We start from the raw sequence: 11,264 nt of genomic DNA, 5'->3' as shown, positions 1-11,264 counted from the left end.
CCTCCGCGAAAACAGGCCTCAAGAGCACAAACCTTGAGAGCTTGATCCCCGAATCTCCATCGTCGATGGCCTTCTTTCTAGGCTAATGGAGAGCCAACCTGATTGCAAAGTTTTATTCCTTTTTTGTTTTGCATGTGAGTTTATGCTTAACTACTTGTTATTGAACCTGTAATTTGCGATTACTTTTGTATGGTTGGTGTTACTATGTATGTAGCATGGCTCGTTCTTCTTTGTTTTCATCCATCACTCCTTTCTCGTAGGTGTACTATGTATTTGTTTCCTTAGGTGTACTATGTTCTAGATCCATCACACCTTTGTCTTACGTGTATTTCTTTGTTTCATGGTGTATTGTGTATATATCAATTTTACAATATGAAGTTGATGGCACATAACTCATTCTGTCTTTCTTCATGGTATATTGTGTATTTATCAATGCTTATTTTTCATTGTTCTTCTTGGTGTTCTTGAGGGAAGAGTTTTTTTAGGGAGGCCTTAGGCGACGTTTGTGGATCAAGTTTTGATTGAAAATGCTTTAGTTTATACTGCTTCTACAATGAATTAGTTATCAATCTATCACCGTGCGTGCGCGTGTGTGTGTGGAAGATTTGAAAACACCCCTTTGCATAGTGAAAAGACAAAAGCGCAAAGCTAGACAATGGAATAGGACTAATTGCATTAACGAAAAAGTTTGTACAAGTCGATGAATCCCTGTTTATAAAGGGGACTAGCAGTGGGCCATTCTGTAGAAATGACTTTGTGGAAACTGTAGCTTGGATAAGTCCTGGCAAGCATCACATTTATAAGATAATTTATTAAATATTACAAAGAATTAACTTTAAATAAATCAATCAACAATCATATAAAAGTAAGAAAATTTACATAAATAAAGCTATAAAGAGTTTAACTAGATGTACTTAGAAGCAAGATCATTTAAACTTTTGTTAAGAAATTACATTGAAAGCTAAAATTGAAGGGACCCCGCAAGTAAATAACTAGGATATAAATATATATAATGTAACTACGAGAAAGAAAACTGAGCAAACGAGTCTATGACAAGTACCAAGCAACACATTGGAGGTGACAATCAGATTATTGTTTATCCCATGAGCCCTCTGGCTATCAGAGACTCAAAAAGATGGTGCAGAGACCATGTAGCCAAGCAACACGCCTGGCTAGGTGCTAAGGTGGCAGAAGAAGGGTGGCTAGAGGGGGAGACCTCTGAGGAGAGGCAGTAAACATGAGGGGAGGAGCCAAGAGAACACTCGATGAACTAGTTGCGGGTTGAAGGTGAACAGAGGGAGGTATCGGATTGAGAGAAGAGGCCGCACTCACACTAGGAAGGGTGCCATAAGGGTAGGCGACAAGCCAGGAAGATAATCTTGACGAAGAGGAAAGTGAGACGGAGCATAGACTAACTGTCATCCCATAAGTAGAGCTCTAGCGGCGCACCGTAGAAATTATGTTACATAACATATTAGCAAAGGAAAGCAAAGAGAAGACAGGGGAAGAGTAAAGAAGACACCATGACATGCTTATCAAGGGTGAGCCACTAAGAGCATGAGTACTAGGAACCATGAAGGGCTGGCAAAGAATAGTGGGAGCCAAGGCGGAGAAGCTCATAGAGGAGGGACACAAGAAGTGTCCACAAAGTTCACTAATCATGAGAGGAGGGCAAGCACCTGCGCTCGCTAAAAGGCCAAGAGGATAGCTAACGAGTGGAAGATTGAAGGAGTAGTCCATCAGAAGGTCATTGTGAGTTGCTAGGTAGGCGAGTACCAGAGAGTTGTCATAAAAGAAGTAGAGCCAAGACAAGCTCATAACCAAGGATGTTGTGACAAAGAAGGATTTAGCATAGCACATGCTTCATGAACTCAAACCTCAAATTGATCTAGATGGTGGGAAGGAGACCATAGTACAAAGTATGCACGTCGACTCATCTCACAGCAGCAAGAAGGAAGTACGAAAGATGAGAGCCCCAAGGGAGAAGGTAAACATCGCAATATAAATAACAAAGAAATGGTGTTATGACCTAAGAGTTGGCGTTCACCCCCATCGATTAGAACTGCAAAGTGGGAGGCAGCAATAGCTTAGTTCGGAGTAGGGAGGCATGAAATCTATAAGTTGTAAGGGGCTGCGTGGAGCAGGTAAGGATATATATAGTAGAGACATGCATTTTAACAAATAAAAAAAGGGTGGGTTTATGCATGGGAGGTGTGGTGGTGAGGTAGTGCATAAACACTTTACCACGTAGGAAACATTAGAAGGGTTAAGGGGTACTTGGAGGTGGTTAGGTTAGGGGGGTTAGTTAGGTCTAGAGGGTATAATTAGGGGGGGAAGAAAAACAATTTTAATGCTAAGTAGGTCGAGCAAGGAAGATGTAATAGATAATGACCAAGAAGCCCTACTAGGTGTAGTTGTAGATGCAGCCGCGGGGGAAAGTAAGGTAACTTTTTGTTAAACTAAAAAAATAAAAGGGTTACATAATAGGGTCAAAACAAAGAGATAGGGGGGTTTTGGGGTTTTTTATATGTGTGTGTGTATGTATAGTATATATATTATAATTCCTCAATATTAATATGTGTGTACTTTGTCTTAAAGGCAATAGTGTTTATTTAATTTAATTGTTGGCTTAGTTTGTAGGGTGGGTTTTTAATACATATATGAATACTTAGGAAAGGGTTATTAGTATGTGTGTGTGTGTGTGTGTGTAGAAGACATTTACAATACCCCTTTCCATAGTGAAGAGTAGACAATTTAGAGTAAGAATGAGAAATGTTTAATAGATAAACTTTGAAATAAACATCCACAAAAAATGAAGTAGCATCATTAAAGGATGAACAATTTTTTCTAAAAGAGGAAATGTGAGCAGTATAGCTTTGATAAGTCATTGGCAGCATTACTTTTATTGAAGCGGGGAGTCTGCCTACCTGCCACCATCCAACAAGCAAAACATTAAGAACTAGTTTTAACTGTAGTTGGGAAGATAGGTGTCATAAACACCATCGGAATCACAATAAAAATTAACACTTGGCCATACACTTATCAAGCTTAATGTAAAAACAAGATTGTTTGGGTAGAAGAATGAGTTTAGAGGTTTATAGGGACAAGAATATAGAACCTTTGTAGAAGGGGGGGTAGGTGAGAAGAGTGTGGAAGGGGAGGGGGAGGGGAGGGGTGTATGGAAGAAGTGTGGAGAAGGAATAGTGATGCTATAGTTATTAAACATTCAAGAAACTTGAGAGGGAAATAAAAAACAGATGAATAAAAAAGAAAAAAGGGGGAATGATTAAAAAGAATTAATCTAGCTAAAGGTAAGCCAAAAATAAGAAGATTTTGGAAGTGGACGCCAATACAAAAGACAAGAGATTAACGGGAGGTGGGGGTTTTTGAGAAGTGTGAAGAAATTAATGAAAATTAAAGGACCATAAATTAAAAAGGGGGGGGAGAGATAAATTCAAGGAGTTAAAAAAGGACTATAGATTAAAGGAAAGTAAAGAAATTAATGAAAATTAAAGGACCATAGATTAAAGAAAAGTAAAGAAATAATGCAAGAAGTTAATAAATCTAACTATGAGGGGAAAATAATATAAATAGAGAAGGGGGGAAAAATATATAGAGAGAATGAAAATAACGAATATAGAGAATGGGGAGGGAAAAAAGGGGGGTTAGGGAAAAAGGGGGGTGGGAGGGTAAGCTTTAGGGTTTAGATTAATGAGGGGAAAGGGTTCCATAGGGTCTAGAGAGGGGGGGAAAATAAATAAAGAGGGAGGGGTTTAATGAAAAAAAAAGGGGGAAGGGGGGGGGTACATATAAGGTATATAAAGGGGTCATACCATACAAGATATATAAAGTAGTGTAACAAGAAATAGAAAAAGCAGTAGAGGGGGTCAAAAAGGTTTAGAAAAAAAAAGACGAGGAGGAAAGAAAGGACCTGTGAGTCCATAAGTGCAAGGGTGGTGAATGTGAAGACGTGTAGTTCAGAGCGGATCACGCACGACAGTTGAGGAGTTTTGGAAAGGAGAGGTAAGGCAACCGTGTATGAGCTTCGAGGTTTGTGGAAGGCACGAAGTCTGAACGTTGTGGCAGAGGGACAATGGGCCGCACACGAGCACTCAAAGCAGAGGTAAGCAGGGTTTGAGACAGGAGAGAGGCAATCATAGAGGTGAGGGCTTCCAGAGGCAGAAGTACGGTATGGCGGGGGAATTCGAATAATGGCGCAGATGGAAGTAGAAGCTATGGGCACGGAAAAAGAGCCGTGAAGCAACGGGCAGTGGGGCACAAGTCTGCGCAACAGTGATGCAGGTGGAGACTGTGGACAGTGGTGTAGATAGGGTCCAAGGGGCACAAATAGCGATGGAGACTGACAGGGGACAGAGTCGCAGAGGGCAAGAGGACATAGGTAGGCTAGAGTTTGAGGTGGGGAAGGATAGTTTGAGGTAGGCTTATATAGATAAAGGGAGGGGTAGTCGGGGAATGGAGAGTCGGGAGACTAAGGGTTTGAATTTTGGGAATGTGGGCAGTCAGTGGAAGCTAAGGAGGTAATTCGTAGGGGGGCGCACGGGACGAGGAAGGGTCTTTTGAGAGTTTTGTGAGGGAGGAATGTGAGGCGATGGGAAAACGGGGGGATTTTAGGGGAGGAAGAAAAAATAGAAAAAATAGGGGAGAGATAGGAAGATGGGGGGGTGGGGGGGGGTTGAGAAAAATACTTAGAATAAGAAAAATTAGGGAAGAGGTGAAAAAAGTTAAATTGGAGAAATTAGAAATAATTGTAATAGGGAGAGAAAAGAATTAGTGGCACAATAGGTAAAAGAATTAGTGGCACAATAGGGAGAGAAAAGAATTAGTGGCACAATAGTGGCACAATAGGTAAATAATGGAAAATTTTAGGGAGAGGGAAATATTAAAATTTTGAGAAAACTAGAAAAAAGGAGGATAATATTGGGAGAAAATAGTAGAAAAGGTAGGAAGAGGGGGTTGGAAGGGAGGGAAATCGAGAATTTAGGAAATTTACGAAAAAATTAAGGGAAAAATGAGGAAATTTTGAGGGGTAGTTAATGGATAATTTAGTTGAATTTAGGGATTTAAGACTAAAGGGGGATTTGAAAAAAAAAAGGGGGAAGGGGGGGGGGAAGAGAAGGGGAAAAAGGTAAGGTAAATGTAAAGGGGGAAATGAATAGGAAGTGTGTGTGTTTGTGTGTAGACATCTTTCCTAAAGTGGTTCTATTTCATTATTCTCCTATAGTTTAAAAAATTCCTTTGGAGAATTGGCATTAACCAATAATATGTCATCCATATTTCTAAAAGGGTGTTCAAATTTGTACAATCTGTCCCACTCTCTACCTTCCCATAACTTCTTTATAAAGTTGAACTCAAACCAATGCAGATATAAGTTACACCATAAAGGAGAACAAGAAAATCCCTTGGGGATCCCCGAGACTTGTTTGAATATCTAGTTTGCTAACCTCAGGTGCATATTCTCAAGAAGCCATACATTAAGCACAATACAATCATGTTTTAACGTGGGGGTCAAGGTCTTATTTTTCCTGTTGCTCCATGAAGATTTCCTCCTATTCCAGTTATGTTTATGTATCGCTTATTTTTCCTAGCCATGCTAAGGACTTTCGATTTTCAATCCATAGCTCCCTTCTATGGGGATGTTCTCATAGCATTTGCTAATGTTTGATGTGAAGACCAAATATATTTTCTTTGGTAAATTTAATTTTACATCATATATGGAATTGACTATCCAAAATACACTCACCTTAAGATCGGTCTCTAGTCGTATTTTTTCTTAAAGATCCCTAGATATTTCCATGATGGGATCTAGGCATGTTTTGTAATGCTAAATTGATTAAGGAAGCCAATTCTGAAAATACATAAAGGTGGGCATAAGTAATCCATCCGAAAGTATTCTTGTGGGCTTTATAAGTAGCCATGAGATAAGGTAATGAGTAAGAATCCAAAGTAATATTCAAGTTAAAGTATGTAATATCCTTGACGAGTCCGTCTAGGATGTCCAGATTATCCACTTTTTGGAAGTCCCTATTTGACAACCTCTGCATTCCTTGATCAAATATAAATTCCTTACAAATATAAGCCGGGGTTGAAGCTGACTTATCTGTTGATGTAACGAGAAGGGATGTAGTTAACCTCATAATTTCGCTCTTGATTGTTGGGGTTCCCATGGGACTCTCTCTTTCTTCAATTCTAGTTTCTTGTTTCAGTTTCTGCAAGTGGTCTCTGCAAAATATCATAAAATCCCTCTCAATTGAATCAAGAGTTCCATATGATAATGATCTCAAGGAAATTAATTGGTTCCAAGTCATAATCAAAGCATCCAATGCCCCGTTAATACTAAGGTGCTTCTTAGGGATGTGTCCCAAACCTTTCTTGATATCCTGTTTCAAAGTGTTATCAATAACGATATCATTGTCAATGGTAATCACGTGTCCCCATTTTTTATTAATAAACTTTTTGAAAGTATTTGTTTGGCATTGGCACGTAATCTTTGAACCATCTCTAAATGTCAATCCGGGATTGCAAAATATTGAGGCTAAGTTATCAGAGAACTTCCAAAAACAAGCAATGCTCACTTCTCTCATAATATCAATAAGATCATTCAATCCGTATTGGTAAAGGAACTCGATAATTAGCTTTCTAATTGAAAACATTCCATGTAAAGGATTATCAAATAGTGCATGGATAAAGAGGTTAGAATTCTTCTTCATAGTTAACATAGTTTTCCTGCTATGTGGTAAAACAATGATGATTCTTGTATGAGTTTCACATCATAAAGCACGTGTCATATAGGGAGGTTCTTATTCTTTGCCTCTATATAGGGCATGGAATTACCACCTCTTAATATCTTGGATGGTCATACCTGTGATTCTCGACTATCTAGATGTACTGAACTTTCTGAAGGGGATTGCCATTCAATCATCTTACTGGAACTCTGTCCCCTCGGGGAGTAATAGGAAGTGTGTCCACATCACCTCATGTATCCAGATGTGTACTGCTGACCTTCCTCTCTTGCTAGATCCATAAGTCCTAGTAGGTAGTGCTTCACGGGACCGTAGCATGAGCTCACCATAGGACATCACTCCTAGTGATGGCTGGGGCAATAATGGAGCAAGTGGATTCTTTTCCAAATTCTTAACGGCTAGCAATACCAGTTCCCTCATGTTGTGAAACGTGAGAGATGCCTTGCAGAATTAAACCACGTCACTAGCCTTCATAAATCAAGAGGTCATAAATAATCAATATTACTAATCTCACATTCAATAGTATTTAAGATGTTTTGCTAAATCAAACTATAAGACTTGCCTTCATTCTTTCTGGCCATCATATCCTAATTCCACAATTTTCCATTGGCTTTGTGTTTGTGGAAAAGAGTTGATAACTATGCACTTGGATATTTGGCACATGATGGGATGCCATGCCCTACTTAATGCACTAACCTCCAGAGAAGCATTGGATTCTCACTATGTCTTTAACCGTCGTAAGTAACAGTTGCATGTTGGAGTGTTGGGTAGCACATCCAGATTTTCTTTTCCTTATTGGAAGTTCTACACAAAAAATTCCTTATAAGAAAGTACGTGAGAACCTATTTGTACGATTGGATAATTGTGCTTCAAAGAACAAGAATAGATACATGTTTGCATACCTATCATTACTTGTTGCTTGAGGAATTTTCAAGTAGATCCAATTGGTCTTCTTGATGGTCAGACATACACGAGGACACTGATGCAACATTTCATTGACTTTTAGAGAGATTAAGAACTAGCCAAACATTTACATTTACACATTTCATGGATACATTTAAAAAATGTGAAGGGTCCTTTCTAGCAGCATTTTTAATATTAGAAGTCCGGAGCTACACTAATGGATGCCTATGTTATGGGCAAGATTCCTTAGTTAAGGCCTCTCCAATTTGATTCTTTATGCAAAATGAAGTTCCTATCATGTAGTTAAATTACACCCACGATCATTAGATTGGCAACTAAGCAAAGGAGGAATGGAATTGTGGAAGAGATATCTAAATGGTCATCCATTGCTACTGCCAAGCCACATTGCATATAGGTGTTCAAGTGTGTGAAGGATCACTTAGACAAGATAGTCAATGTTTACATATGCCTTTGGGAGAAATGGATACAGTTGAAGGGACAAGAAGCATATTTCATAAAGTTTATCTAGGTAGTAGTGAAGTATTTGAACAACATGATTGGTGAGATTGGTAAATGAAACGTCGGTTGTTCCAGTTCAATAGCTTGATGTGAATCCAAAGCATCATGGGCATGTGACAGAAATACATCAGTTAATTTGGTAATGGTAAGGTGCGCCTTTATTTCAAAAATTATTTCAGAAGTTATTAGTAAGCACTTCCTTGATGCATTTGTAATTAGGGTATAAAAACGGAGTTAAGTTACACTCGCATGGATACATATACACAGCTATTATGATGTCTACTCTTGCATAATGAGTACCTCATACACATTTCCCCATCAACTTGTTTGAATATGAAAGGGAGTGTCGTTCTTTGGTAAAAGCGACAACAAGCCAAGGTGTTGCAAGCATTACTTGTCTACCCAATCAAAACTATGTTGTTCTAACACTTAGTTTCTTTTGGATGGTGGTAGTAGGTAAGTTGACCCCGAATTTGGTTGTCAGACTTTCAAAAGGATTCAGCACTTGGATGTCATGTGTAATCTTTGGTTATGTTTGACAAATTTTTTCATCCATATGTGTTGGTTTGCCATAAATTGTTGCATGTCTAAGTACCATTGCAATGGAGTCTATAATGGTGGATAATCTTATTTCATTTCATTCCTCTTAGTATCATTTATTAGTTACCTCCAAAATCATTATTAGTATGTGGTACACGTTATCTTGACCATATTGCTGTGCAAATCCTTTTGCAACTAATCTGGCTTTGTATCTTTGAATACTTCCATCTGGATTGTACTTTACTTTGTATACCCATTTGTTTGCTATGGCCTTCTTTCCTAGTGGAAGTCGCATAATTCACAAGTATTATTCTTATACAAAGCATCCATTTCTTCATTTATAGTAGTTTGCCATTCTGGCTTGTCTACTACGTCTTCAAAGTACACTGGCTCTTTTGTAGCCATGATGGTAGTCATAAGAGCATAGTTAGTGGTTTCAACCTGAATTGCTTTGCCTTTCTGAGCATATGTTAATCTCGCTGGTGGTCTACTTTCCCTAGTAGACCGTCTAATCTGGTATGGCTTTGCTTGGGGTGTTTTAGGCAATTCTTGCTCTTCTTCATGAACCTGTTCTATAGATGACTGTGAAATCGGTGTGTCTATCTCTTGTGTTTTTGAGGTTTTCCATTTAGATTCCTCATCATAGATTACATAGAGATAATGACCTTGCGGTTGATGGGATCATACAACTTGTATGCTTTGCTTTCTTCACTATAGCCAACCATGATGCATTTGCGTGACTTTGCATCCAATTTCGTGTGATGATCATCATGTATGTGGGCATATGATATGCAACCAAATATGCGAAGATTCCCAATGTGGGGCTTATGTCCAGTGAATGATTCATAAGGTGTCATACCCTGTATCGGTTTAGTAAGAAGCCGATTAAGCACTTAGTTTGATGTGGCTATTGCTTCTACCCAATACTGATTCGAAAGATGCTTTTCACTAAGCATTTACTCTAGCACTATCTGCTAAAGTCCCATTCTTCCTTTCAGCTCTTGCATTCTGCTAAGGAGTATCTGCACAAGTGAATTGTCTTCAAATGTCGTGACTTCTACAAAAGTTCATGAATGCTGAAGACATGTATTCACATCCTCTGTCTAATCTCATGACTTTGATCTTTTTTCCTGTCTGGTTTTCTACCATGGCTTTGAATTCTTGAAATCTAGAAACACTTCAGATTTCTCTTTCAGAAAGTAGACCCAACAATATCTATTCTAGTCGTTGATGAAAGTCAAGTAGTAAAGTGAACCATTGATAATGTGGGTCTGGGCATAACCATATACATCTGTATGTATCAAATCAAGAATACCTCATGCTCGAGAGATACTTCTGCCAAAGTTGGTTCGCTTTTGTTGGCGAAGCAGCATGCTTCACAAACTTTTCCAAGAAATTATAGCTTTGGAATCCCAATTGCCATATTCTGATTCCTGAAATCTAACAAGTACTTGAAATTAACATGACCATATCTTTTGTGCCATTTTGCAGATAGTGGCATCTGTTGTGGTTGAGCTAACATGGCATGCTTATCTCGTACTGTAGCTAGCATTCTATACAAGCGTCCTTCTTTGACACCTTTTCCTACTAGCTCTGACATCTTCTGGATTTATCTCTAATAATGCATTCATCTCCATCAAAGATGACTCGGTAGTTGTGTTCCATCATTTGACCTACTAACAAGAGGTTCTTGCTGAGCTTTGGAACATAGAGTACATCCTTCACCAATCCTTTCGTACCAGTGAAATTGTTCATAGGGATAACACCTGTCCCTTGAACTGGATTCAGTGTATTATCTGCTGTGTAGAGGACATTTTTATGGCCTTCTAATGGTTTCATCTCTGTGAACCATTCCTGATGATTTGTCATATGAGATGATGCACCACTATTGATATACTAAGGACCCTACTCTGCTTGGTGGACTTGATAGCTGAAATCCTCTTTTCGATTGCAATCCATGTCTAGGTACACTTTACCAGTTTGTTGCATTTCCTCGTTTGCATGAAACATATTCCCGCGTTCATTTGCAAAATGACTGTGACTAGAATGTCCACCACGATGATTTCCTCTTCCACAAAAATTCCCTCGATTACTGCTGGATTGATCGCCTTGGTCATACTTCTTCTTGCGGCAATCTCTTTCATAGTGTCCAAACTTATGATAGTAGTTGCACTGGATGTTTGACACATTGGTGGATGCATTACTCGTCCTTAGAATCTTCCTCAGTTGGAATGATTTCCTCTTTGTTGATTTTTGTTGGTAAGCTAAAAGGAAAGCAAAGAGTGGACACAAACTCAGAATACTTGCATTACTTGCTTGTAGAATGAAGAAGAGTGAGGTCCTTAAGTAGGCACCTCATACATGCTCAATGGCATCACTGATGACTTCAGAGCTCCACAATCATCTCCTCAATCTGCTCCTAGATTCTTTCAATCATCCTATGTGGCTCTCCACCACCTAACTGTGCTTGTGGGCACCTAACTGTGCCTCTAGCACTCACACATAGAAACATAAGGTGTGCCTAAGGCATACACCTTGAGA

This window comes from Dipteris shenzhenensis, chromosome 30, assembly GCF_047967505.1.
Source record: "Dipteris shenzhenensis isolate YYH24624 ecotype China chromosome 30, Dip_SZ_1.0, whole genome shotgun sequence".
NCBI lineage: Eukaryota > Viridiplantae > Streptophyta > Polypodiopsida > Gleicheniales > Dipteridaceae > Dipteris > Dipteris shenzhenensis.
The sequence above is the reverse complement of the archived record's forward strand: the minus strand, read 5'-3'. Positions refer to the sequence as shown.